Source organism: Cucurbita pepo, unplaced genomic scaffold (genome assembly GCF_002806865.2).
Source record: "Cucurbita pepo subsp. pepo cultivar mu-cu-16 unplaced genomic scaffold, ASM280686v2 Cp4.1_scaffold000173, whole genome shotgun sequence".
NCBI classification, from domain to species: domain Eukaryota; kingdom Viridiplantae; phylum Streptophyta; class Magnoliopsida; order Cucurbitales; family Cucurbitaceae; genus Cucurbita; species Cucurbita pepo.
Window position 1 is genome coordinate 178,538 of NW_019646448.1, and position 13,304 is coordinate 191,841.

Here is a 13,304-nt window from a genome sequence, read left to right on the forward strand (position 1 = left end):
TTTTTTTTTTTTAAAAAAACACTGTCTTTTAACCTCTCCAACTCTAGCCAAACAACTCACTTTTTTTTTTTCCAATTTCATTCTTCTTTTCACTATTTTTTCTCTCCAGTATCATCCTCGATTTTTTTTTTTTCTTAAGCTTTAATTGATCAGTAAATACATCTGCAGAACTCAAAGATACAAGAGTGGTTTTTATACCATTCTTTATAAAAGAACACCTATTCAAATAACCATCATACATGACTTTTCTATCAAATTTTCAAGGTCGATCAAGTCATATATCTCCAGCAAGCATTGGTAGCACATCACAAAGAACTTCATCTTAATATTTTACCAAAGTAAAAGATATAAAAACTTGAGAAACTACCTTCATTGTTCCATTGTCATTGAGCCATTGAAGCTTGTAAGGTTTAGGATGGTGTTGAGTTGGAATTTGCAACCTTTTGATCAACATGGTACTTACTACATTGGTGCAACTTCCACTACTAATAACAAGACTACAAGGAGTCCCTTTAACTAAACACCTTGTGTGAAATAGATGGTCTCTTTGATCATCAACATCATTCTCTATAATTTGAGTTTTAAGAAAACTCCTCGTAATAAGTGTCAAATGACTTCCATCTTTCAATTCCTCCTCATTCTCCTGGACTTCTTCTTCAACTAGCTCATCTTGGTCACCTTCCTCACCATCTGTAACAACTTGTTCTTTCATGATGAGCATGACTCTCTTGTTTGGACAATCACGACTAATATGACCAATTCGTTGACACTTCCAATATTTGATGTCTCTATTTCTTTCTCGAACCTCCTTGTATTCATCCATTTTTTCTCTACCCTGGGAGATCTCTCAGCTTTGTTCTTTTTGTCAAGCTCATACTTTCCTCTAACCTTGAAAACTATCTTTTCAATATTTTCATTCTTTTTCCAGGTGTTGAAAGTAGAGGTGTACATCCAACCCGACAACTCGGACCAACCCAACCGAAACTATAAGGGTTGAGTTGGGTTCATTTTTCTGAACCAAACTGACTCGATTCGGTTTTGGGTTCATGGGATAAAACCCTCGAGTTGATTTGAGCCAAATAAAAATATATAATATATATTAAGAAGTTACTTGTAGTGGTAGGTTGGCTAGAGTGATACTTCATCCTAATCTAAAGTACTCACACATGAGTTCAACACCTTCAACACCTAACAAATACAATAATTTAAGTTTTATCAAAAGTTGTCCAAAATATTTTGACCGTTTTAGTGTTTACTCTTCTAGTTCAATATGTAGTACGAGTGAGAGAATTCTTGATTATTTTAAAAATTTTGTAACACCTAAAATAGTAGATACAAAATTCCATCCATACAAAGTTCCATCCTAAAATAGTAGATACAAAATTCCATCCTAAAATAGTAGATACAAAATTCCATCCATAAAAAATTAGTTTCAATTGATTTAAAGATTTTGTTATAAAATTTAGAGAAGTAATTCTAAATTCTAATGTATTCATTATCTATATGTTACAATATTATTATATCACAATCTATATATTTCTTTTATTTTTATAATAGTTTAGGGTCCTCTAATTCTCAACAAATGTATATTTTAGTTGTATTTGGTTTTTAGTTTTATGATAATATTGAACAATTTAATATGTTACCATTTTCAGTCCTTGTTCTTGATTGATTTTTTTTTTTGTGTGAATAATTATGGATTGATTTGTGAACTTTTAATTATATTTTATCTAAAATCGTATCGGAATAATTATAAATCGTGGATAAATCAGATCCCATATTCAATTAATTAGATGTTTTTGTTAGATTGGAAGTTATAGAAATAAGGTTAGAATCAATAAAATTTTAGTTGGTAGATACAAGATAGTAGCCAAACAATCTATTAAAATTCGCCAATAATATCGGTTTACAGAATCAAAATAAATATAGAATTAGAACAATATCTTATTTACAGAATTGAAAAATGTTTACCGAACGAAAAATCTATTTACAGAAAAAGAAAAAAATAATTATAAAGGAGGAAAATAAATATAGAATTAGAAGAATATCTTATTTACAAAATTGAAAATGTTTACATAACTGAAAATCTATTTACACAAGAAAAAAAATTACAAAGAGGGAGGAGGGAAGATTTGTTGAAGAGAATTTAAAAATAAAACCACAAATATGAGAGGGCATGAAACTCCAATCAATTTTGTCTAATAGGAAATATCAGAATTTTAACACGTAAGTTAGAGAAATAATTTTATAGAGTTTAAACTTGAAACTGATATCATGGGCTCACATAGGTTGACTTGAAACTTTCATTAAGAATTTATACGTGACAACGACTTAAGTTAACCAGGTAAGTGGCTCACCCATCATAGGTTACGCGTTAATTGCTGTTTATTTGCACGTGCCCGTGGATTTGCACGTGTCATTAAATTGTATGCTATTTGGTTGTACTTAAGTACGTAATCATGTGAACGTGAATGTATGCTATTTATGCTGCTTAGTTTGATGCGATATGTTATGCATGTGACGATATGTTATTCTTGAATGATTATGGCATGATTGTATGAAATATTTGAATGTAAACAGCATGAATTGTATGACATGAAATACGGTAAACTGCATGAAAACATAACCCTGATAGGAATATGTATGATACGTAAAAAAATGAAAATGAGAATGACATGTAAGCATGAAACGGGGTTATATTAATGATAAATGTAGGACTAGTGGGGACCTCATGCATATTGTGTGTTAATGCATTTGGGGGGATACCCCTATCCCATCATGAGGGTACGGACGCGTACATCCAATGGCAGGACAACGATCGTTATGCTTTGCATAGCACTGCCGTGACGGTTACTAGTTTTAACGGGTCCCGACATAAGGGGCTCCCAGAGTATGCCCACCGGATAAGGAAAGTGGCCCAGCGGTATGTGAACTAGCTGGTGAGCTCATACTTGCACGTATGGGCTGTGTGTAGAGTATATGGTACACGTCCAAGATTACCCGTTAGGACAGCACCGTAGGAAAAACGAAACGAAACGATAGGTCCCATCATTTCATTGCATGTGATTGTTGCATAACCTCGATAGGGGGTCACTTACTGAGTATTCTAGAAATACTCAAGCCTCGTGCTACTTTACTTTTGCAGATAAGGGCAAGACACCCATGTGACAACGACGGCGGCATCGTACACCTCGGGACCATGGCACATGCATAGGGTAGTTGTTTTTCCATTTCATAGTCTAGGTTGAATTTGGTTTGCATCACTAGTTTAGGTTAGTATAGGTTGAGTTGTATTTGCATAATAAACCATCGGGTAAAATTAAAACATTCATTTCGGTTTTGGTTCCTTTTTCTTTATTTCAATGATGTTCGTTTCTNATAACCCTGATAGGAATATGTATGATACGTAAAAAAATGAAAATGAGAATGACATGTAAGCATGAAACGGGGTTATATTAATGATAAATGTAGGACTAGTGGGGACCTCATGCATATTGTGTGTTAATGCATTTGGGGGGATACCCCTATCCCATCATGAGGGTACGGACGCGTACATCCAATGGCAGGACAACGATCGTTATGCTTTGCATAGCACTGCCGTGACGGTTACTAGTTTTAACGGGTCCCGACATAAGGGGCTCCCAGAGTATGCCCACCGGATAAGGAAAGTGGCCCAGCGGTATGTGAACTAGCTGGTGAGCTCATACTTGCACGTATGGGCTGTGTGTAGAGTATATGGTACACGTCCAAGATTACCCGTTAGGACAGCACCGTAGGAAAAACGAAACGAAACGATAGGTCCCATCATTTCATTGCATGTGATTGTTGCATAACCTCGATAGGGGGTCACTTACTGAGTATTCTAGAAATACTCAAGCCTCGTGCTACTTTACTTTTGCAGATAAGGGCAAGACACCCATGTGACAACGACGGCGGCATCGTACACCTCGGGACCATGGCACATGCATAGGGTAGTTGTTTTTCCATTTCATAGTCTAGGTTGAATTTGGTTTGCATCACTAGTTTAGGTTAGTATAGGTTGAGTTGTATTTGCATAATAAACCATCGGGTAAAATTAAAACATTCATTTCGGTTTTGGTTCCTTTTTCTTTATTTCAATGATGTTCGTTTCTTTTTTCCTTGTAATCATTTTCTCTTTCACGAGGTAATAAAAGGCGAGTGTAAGTCGCATTTATAAACATGGCCCATTTAATGTATATTTCGCATTCCAAGGTATATTAATGACATTAGATTAAATAGGTAAAATTATAGGGTCATTACAGTTGGTATCAGAGCCAGGTTATAGATCTTGTAGACTAGCCTACAGAGTAGGGGCATGTTCCACGGTCCAATTATCGATGCCCCGTCGTTGCCAGGTATACCTTATGTAGAATGAGGGATGTATGATCTTTGTGATATATTTAATGTGGTTGGCTTTAAATGATGCATGACATGATACAGTATGAAAATGTGTTGAGATGTGATCTGATGTAATGCATGTCTTTACGTTATGATATTTATGTTTTCTTTTATATGAATTATATGGTAGGATGCAGGGAATGTTATAAGTAAATCATAAACTTAGTTAGAACCCTTAATGCACGTATTGTCGGTCGGTACCCCAGTAGGGGTAGACCTAGTTACGAAAAATAGAGTAAAACATAGACAAGTTGTAATAGCTGGACAAACCATCCACGTAGAGTTAAAAGTAATGGATATGACAGATTTTGACGTCATACTAGGAATGGACTGGCTAGCCGAAAACTTTGCTAGCATAGACTGCCATAAGAAAGAGGTGATATTCACACCTCCAAACGGACTCACCTTTAAGTTTAAAGGAACCTCCACAGGTACCACCCCAAAAATAATATCGATGATGAAAGCGAGACGTCTGATACAATAAGGGGGGTGGGCGTTTCTAGCCTGTGCAGTAAACACAAATGGAAAGAAAAAATCCATAGATACAGTACCCATAGTAAACGAATTTATGGATGTCTTCTCGGAGGACCTCCCAGGAATCCCTCCATCGCGAGAGGTAGACTTGGGAATAGAATTGGAACCAGGAATGGGACCCATCTCTAAGGCCCCGTACCGCATGACACCAGCAGAACTAAAAGAACTTAAATCACAACTGCAAGACCTATTAGATAAAAGCTTCATTCGACCTAGCGTGTTCCCTTGGGGTGCGCCAGTGTTGTTTGTAAAAAAGAAAGACGACTCAATACGTTTATGCATTGATTATAAGGAATTGAACAAGAGGACGGTAAAGAACAAATACCCGTTACCCCGTATCGAGGACCTATTTGACCAACTGCGAGGGGCGACAATGTTTTCTAAAATAGATCTTTGATCAAGATATCATCAAATTAAGATTAAAAATGAAGACATACCTAAAATAGCCTTTCGAACCAGATATGGCCACTACGAGTTTGTGGTGATGTCTTTTGGTCTCACCAATGCCCCAGCAGTATTTATGGAATTAATGAACCGAGTATTTAAGGAGTGCTTTGTAAGGACCGGGTTGACTCGATGACTAAAAAAAACGGGTAAATTTTTTCACAAAATAAAACAAAGGAATTTAAAACATTATATTTACATTATATCAAAATAGAGTTTATACGTAAGTACAGTATACTAGTTAAAACACAAAATAAGGAACGGACACAAAACACTTTAAAACAAAAGGATTGAGGACGATAGGTGAGGTCAGTCTATGGCACCTGCTCCAGAGTCCACTCCCGACCTCGACCAGCTCCTTATCACCTGGAAAAAAAATGGAGAATAAGGAATGAGTACAAGACTCAGTAAGTAGCCTACTTGTAGGCTCTTAATCGTGTCCTTGATATGCTAGGGTACCACATTCTTTGTTCTTTCTTGTTCTTGATCTTATTCTTGTTGTAAGTACTTAGGCCCTCTAATTATTGTTCTTGACTTAAGGTTCTTATCTTGATCTTTCTTGAGGACCTTGGTCCTTGAATCCTAAAACCTTGGTCTTTATTTAAGGGCCTCAGTACTACGGTTTTTGGTTCTTGGTCCTTAGAACTAGTTCTTGTCCTTACAACTAGGATCTTGGTCCTTGTTCAATTCCTTGATCTTTCTCTTGTTCTTGGTACTTTCTTGGTTCTTGTTTTGTTCTTGATTCGTTCTCCAAAACACTCCCCCTAGGATTTACGGCACTAGACATGCACCTGACAATCCTATGTCCAAGGCTTCATGCGTTCCAAGCGACACAGCCTTAACCTACGTCCAAGGCTTCATGCGTTCCAAATGACGTAGTCTTACCGCATCTTAGGGCTTGCCCTTCGATACAGTCTGCTTAACCTATGCTCAAGGCTTCATGCGTTCCAAGCGGCATAGTCTAAAAACCTACATCCAAGGCTTCTTACGTTCCAAGCGATGTAGTCTTAATACTACATCAAGGGCTTACCCTATAATACAGTCTGCTTAACCTACGCTCAAGGCTTCATGCGTTCCAAGCAGCGTAGTCTAAGTCATGAGCATGCTGTACCGTGGGAGGCCTTAGGAGGTTCTTGATTCATGGCTAAGGTAATGTTCTCTTTTCTTATTCCTCCGTGACTTTAGACTACTCCCCTTAATAGACCATAAAGGTCACTTGCTCGGTGCATACTTAAACATGGCATCCTGCAAGTCTGCAGGGCATCTCTTCTAGGTGAGGGGAAACTTGAGGCATGACATCCTGCAAAGGAAACATGGTGCAGGGCATCCCACCTAGAAGAGGAATTCTTGGGCACCGCTTGGTGGGAGGTCATGGGTCACTTTAGACATGACTAGAGTATTACCTAGGATTCTTGAGTTTCTGTTTCTGAGTTTAGGGACCTTGGTCCCTCGTCCTTGAGTGGTACCTAGCATTCTTCTTACTTGGGTAGTTGTAAAGCTTGTGTGTTGTTGTTCTTGGTTCTCGTAAGTTTCTAAGGTCCTTAATTTCTTGAGTCATAAGTTGTAACTTGTATTTGTAACCATATGAACTATCTTAGTGTAAGTTGTTCTAGAAGGTCATAGATTCCTAGGGAGTTATTTAGAGGGTTCTAGAAGAGTCTAGAGTCTTGTGGTGTTTCCTTTAGGTGTTTCTTGGGTCCTAACTTGGTTTAGGTTCCAAACATGCTCCAATCAACTTGAAACCTCAAACATATCTTCATGTCCTTCATAATGGATCTTATAAGAAGTAGCAAATCATTTGGAGCACGTATAGACCTTGAATTTCCATAAGTAGTCCTAAGGGCATTTTGGTCATTTTACCCCTAATTCTTGGTTTTAATACTTAACGTGTTCCAATGGCTTTCAAACTTCACCAAATCATCAAAAATCATAATATAAGATCTACATCAGGGTTTCATAGCATTTGGAGGTCATCTAGGTCATGAACCGTAGGTAGATATCCTTAGGGGCATTATGGTCATTTTGCACAATTTCTTGGTTTACCTACTTATCCTTATCCAATGACTACCAAACTTTATATATAACCTCAACATGCTATAGTATCCTCAGCATTAAAATTTCATAGGCATCGGAGTTCATCTAGTGGGTTATTTTAACGTTGCCTAAGTGTCCCGAGAAATTTGTTCGGTTCAAGGTCTTAACTTACGGTTCCAAGGGGTTTTATTTCATTTATCCTAATTTCATACTTTGTNGTTGTTCTTGGTTCTCGTAAGTTTCTAAGGTCCTTAATTTCTTGAGTCATAAGTTGTAACTTGTATTTGTAACCATATGAACTATCTTAGTGTAAGTTGTTCTAGAAGGTCATAGATTCCTAGGGAGTTATTTAGAGGGTTCTAGAAGAGTCTAGAGTCTTGTGGTGTTTCCTTTAGGTGTTTCTTGGGTCCTAACTTGGTTTAGGTTCCAAACATGCTCCAATCAACTTGAAACCTCAAACATATCTTCATGTCCTTCATAATGGATCTTATAAGAAGTAGCAAATCATTTGGAGCACGTATAGACCTTGAATTTCCATAAGTAGTCCTAAGGGCATTTTGGTCATTTTACCCCTAATTCTTGGTTTTAATACTTAACGTGTTCCAATGGCTTTCAAACTTCACCAAATCATCAAAAATCATAATATAAGATCTACATCAGGGTTTCATAGCATTTGGAGGTCATCTAGGTCATGAACCGTAGGTAGATATCCTTAGGGGCATTATGGTCATTTTGCACAATTTCTTGGTTTACCTACTTATCCTTATCCAATGACTACCAAACTTTATATATAACCTCAACATGCTATAGTATCCTCAGCATTAAAATTTCATAGGCATCGGAGTTCATCTAGTGGGTTATTTTAACGTTGCCTAAGTGTCCCGAGAAATTTGTTCGGTTCAAGGTCTTAACTTACGGTTCCAAGGGGTTTTATTTCATTTATCCTAATTTCATACTTTGTTTAGGGTTCATATGGAAATCCAAGTGATTCCTACAAGTATTTCTTAACAAAAAGTCCAAGGTGGCTACTTACCTCATTGTCGACGTTCGGGACCTCTTTTCTTGAGCTTCCGGTACCCGAATTACTTCAACTTTCCTTTCACAGACTCCTTATTGTATCTACTTTCTGGAACCATAGATTTTTTCATGAGAATCGGTCTAGAAGGGGTTAGAATTGAGAAAAACTGAGGGAATGTCGAGTTTTTGGGTTGACATGGCCGGCTCAACTGAACCGGCCAATCATCATCTTCTTCCTCCAGACGGGAAGAAGACGCGGCTAGCTATAGCGCCGCCGTCTGAAACCCGCCCTCCCCAGCTCCGATCACGCTGTTTCTCCCCCCGATTTATTCATGAAACTTAAAGAGGGTGTTACAAGAAAGAGCTAGGGATAGACTTCGTACCTTTTCTTGGATCGTAGCCTAAGATATTTGCTTCCAAAGTTCGTCCAAAATATGATTTCTCGCTGGAGTAAAAACAGAGGATTTCTTATTGGGTAGCCGATTCTAGGGGTTTTCGAAGCTCGATTTCTTCACAAAACCTCTTCCTTATTCTTCCTTCAAGATAAAGGAATTGGTTTGGAGGAACGACTTTGAGTGTGGGATCTTAATTTAGAGAAACCACTCTCGGTCTGCAAGTTACCCGACACCTCCGATTTTCGATCTCTTAGGTATCTTGTTCTACGACGTTTCAGCTCTCCATTCCTTCATAGAACTTGTGGTTAATCTTGTTTAGAAGCTATAGGAACAAGTTTGAAAGGAGANAGGTTCCAAACATGCTCCAATCAACTTGAAACCTCAAACATATCTTCATGTCCTTCATAATGGATCTTATAAGAAGTAGCAAATCATTTGGAGCACGTATAGACCTTGAATTTCCATAAGTAGTCCTAAGGGCATTTTGGTCATTTTACCCCTAATTCTTGGTTTTAATACTTAACGTGTTCCAATGGCTTTCAAACTTCACCAAATCATCAAAAATCATAATATAAGATCTACATNGGGAGCTCCAGAATCGTCGTGAATTGTCGGTTGGATTTTCTGGAAAATCCGTCGGAAATATTTACTCCGATCAGAGACACACCGACTTTGGTTTTGAATCCCAGGCGTTGGATGTGATGATATGTCCATCTTCTAGATCATATCAAAATTTGGGGAAGATCCAACGGCTGATATTTGAGTTTCGAGAGATTTTGCTCAGATTTCCACTATAGACTCTCTGATTATGATCAGAGTGGCATTTTCGTAATTATTCGTTCTTCCAGGGGTATTATGGTAATTTTCCACTTTCCGAATATTCTAATATTATTTTCCTGAAAATCCATAATTTTTTTTAAAATTCTTCATCTCACGTTGATCATTCTTTCCTTCTTGAGCATCTTGAAATTCCTTCTAGATAAAGAAATAAAAATCCGGGAAGATCCTTGATATTTGGGAAAATTACTTTATTGTTCTTTTCGCTTACGCTTTCATTCTCAATCCTTCTCCAAAGGTCTTGAGTCCTTAAGATTACTTCTTATGGTTTAGAAATGACTTACTAAGACCCCTTTCTTGCTTAATCCTCATAATTTCCTTCCTTAGATCCTTTGGGTCTTGCATAGGTGGCTTTCCTTCGTTTTTTTTGGGGTGTTACAAATTTTCCCCCCTTAAGAACTTTCGTCCTCGAAAGTTCATTGTCCTTAATTCCTTGTGTCCTTATCATTGGGGTGTCTATACTCAACCTTGTTCTACTTAGTGGTCCTTTTTCGGCTTACCCTTCTCCGACTTTTCCTTGTCCTTATGGCCTTAGTCCTTAACTTATATCTTAAGGCCAAGTACTTACTCCGACTTGTTCTTCTTGATTGTCTTCTTCCTTGTTGAGATGACTAATCTTCCTTGCATTTTCTTATATCTTAGGACTTATCTTCTTTCCACATCAAGCCTCAACGTAATGACCTTGTTCCTAAAGTTTCTCTCCTTGAAGGCTTCCCTTCTTCCTTCTTGTATAAGGCTTATCAATGGGTTATTGGGGGCTTAAGTCCTTCTTAGGTTTCTTATCCTTAGAGTATTCTCTGTTCTTATCTTAGGTTATCCTCCTTAATATCCTTATGGTCTTTTAGAGTCTTAGTTCTTTGGAGGAAATCACTTGACTATTTAGAGTCCTAGGTCCTTTGGAGGAAACCACTTGACTACTTGACTACTTAGAGTCTTAGGTCCTTTGGAGGAACCCAGTTTGACTATTTAGAATCTTAGGTCCTTGGGAGGAAACCACCTGACTAAGCATCTTACAGGAATTTCTATGTCGAATACTTAAGTCATAAGATCAAGGGTTAAAGGCGTACCTCTTTATGCTTGACCAAGACTATTGGCTTCCTTAACCGTGGTACATCCTTACCTTCTATGTAGTGTCCCTTGACACTGCTAGTTCTACTCTTGGTTTAGAACTTGTCCTTTGAATATTGGGTTAGTAACTTCATGACCATGATCCCAATAACATAAGTCTTAGGCATACTAAATCTTAAAGGTTCTTAAGGCATACTTACCTGATATCGACAGGACGTCCTCTTGAGCTGGGCCATAGAGAAACCTTGGACTTTGATACCACTCTGTAAGGACCGAGTTGACTCGATGACTAAAAAAAACGGGTAAATTTTTTCACAAAATAAAACAAAGGAATTTAAAACATTATATTTACATTATATCAAAATAGAGTTTATACGTAAGTACAGTAGACCAGTTAAAACACAAACTATCCTACACATGATTTGGAGCTGGTAGCGGTGGTGTTCGCGTTAAAAATTTGGCGACACTACCTGTATGGGGAAAAGACCCAAATCTATACGGATCATAAAAGCTAAAAGCCTAAAATACTTGTTCACACAAAAAGAATTGAACATGAGGTAACGTAGATGGTTAGTGCTGGTAAAAGATTACGACCACTACAACAACATAATATATACGATAGGTTACGAAAAATGTTATCGTAGACTTTTTATACCGTTTTTCGTACGTCGTGATAGCCCATGTTATTAAAAATCTAATACTTTTTATAGCTATAATAGATGCTATAATAGAATAACGTTTTATAGCATTTTTTTATAGTTAAAATAGAGTAAATTTATAGCTTATATAAGTTGCTATAAAAACATTTTATGGCGTTTTATTGAAGCTATACATAACTTTAAATTAATGCTATAAGAAAATTAATTATTCATTTATAATCATTATAGTTACCCTAATAAAATTTTAATAATATTTTTTTAATAAAATTTAATTCAAATACTAAATAAACACGTAAAATACTCATAGCACCCATACATAATTGAGATTTCATAATCTATTTCCATTACAATAATAGTATCCGATCATTTCCTAAAATAATGTTATACAAACGATATAAGATAAAATATTTTCCATTACTTGCAATAATTTTCAAAGTCTGGAACCGTTATTATCATGTCACTGACTTTGAGTGCAAGTCCTCTATCCCAGAATCATCTATTGACAGAAAAAAATAATAGGCAACTTGAACCTGCTCTGGGTGCAACTACTCTTGAATATTTAATATTAGCAATAAATAGACAATTTCCTAATAGGACAGCAGTTGACCCGACATCTTTCTGCTGGCCTCTCTCTTCTTTAATATAGTCTCCATGTTTAAAAACCTCAGCTGCAAAATAAGTATTTTCTTAGTTTATGCTCCACTAGCAAGGCAACGGGAAAAGATGAAATCATAGGCACAAATTATAACTTCCTACCTAATAGCTGTCTTTGTGTCTTTGATAAATTCCTGATGGCTACTTTAGTTATTCAAAAGATTGCGCTTAAGATATTCAGTTGTTCTTGACCTAAGTACATCAATGTGTCTATTAAACTTGAGAAAAGAAGGAGTGTCCATGCATCACACTGGACCGCTACATATCGAGTAACATCATCTCCGATATTTCTAGAATTACCATTAATGTTAAAACAAACAAAAAGTAACTTATCATTCTTCCATCACATGTATCATCATTTTAAATTATAGAACAACACAACAATAATGACCAACAAAGAGTAAAAGAGAAACATAAAAAGAAAGGAAAAGGAACCTGCTCATAAGCGGGGAAGAAGATCTATTCAGGAAAATTATCCCCACATAATTTCTTTAAATCATCTCTACTGAGAAATTATGACAAGACAATGATTGCATCCTTACCGATGATGAAGAAGCAAGGTCTTCTGTATTGAGTAGTTTTGCAAGTCAAGTCCCCTGTGCAGAAATTCAAGATATTAGAAGAAATAACTAGTAAAGAAATTCCATCCGGTAAAAAATGGAAGCCATTGTACCAAGCCGGACATCATTGCTCTTCGCAAGAAACATAGACTTATAATTACAAGGTTGGGTATGTTAATACTTTATAGGTACCTGAAGATCTCTTTGTAGCACCCGATTGGAGTGCAGATAAACTACAGCTAGCTAGTAACAACTATGCCAACCATTTGCAAAGTTTTTGAGATAAAAAAAAATGACAATAANCTATGCCAACCATTTGCAAAGTTTTTGAGATAAAAAAAAAATGACAATAAAAAAAAAAATCACGGTTACAAACTTACTTAAGAAAGTATGTTCCTATGACATTTTCTATCAATTCAGACCTGCTCAACAAAAGAAAACACGGCATAAGATTAGGCTTGAGTTTTCTTCCCATCCCTTTGTCCCCTTCACTGCATCTGGAAAACTAGTTTATCTATTCAATCCATATTGACCTTCCACAAAATGTTCTAACTTTTGTTCTACACTTAGTTATAATTCTTAGGAAGGAAAATTGAAAAGCATTGTTATAAAGGTTGTGTATTTTTATTTTTATTTTTATTCAATCTAAAAATAAACAACAATTGAAGGCCATAAATGAAGCA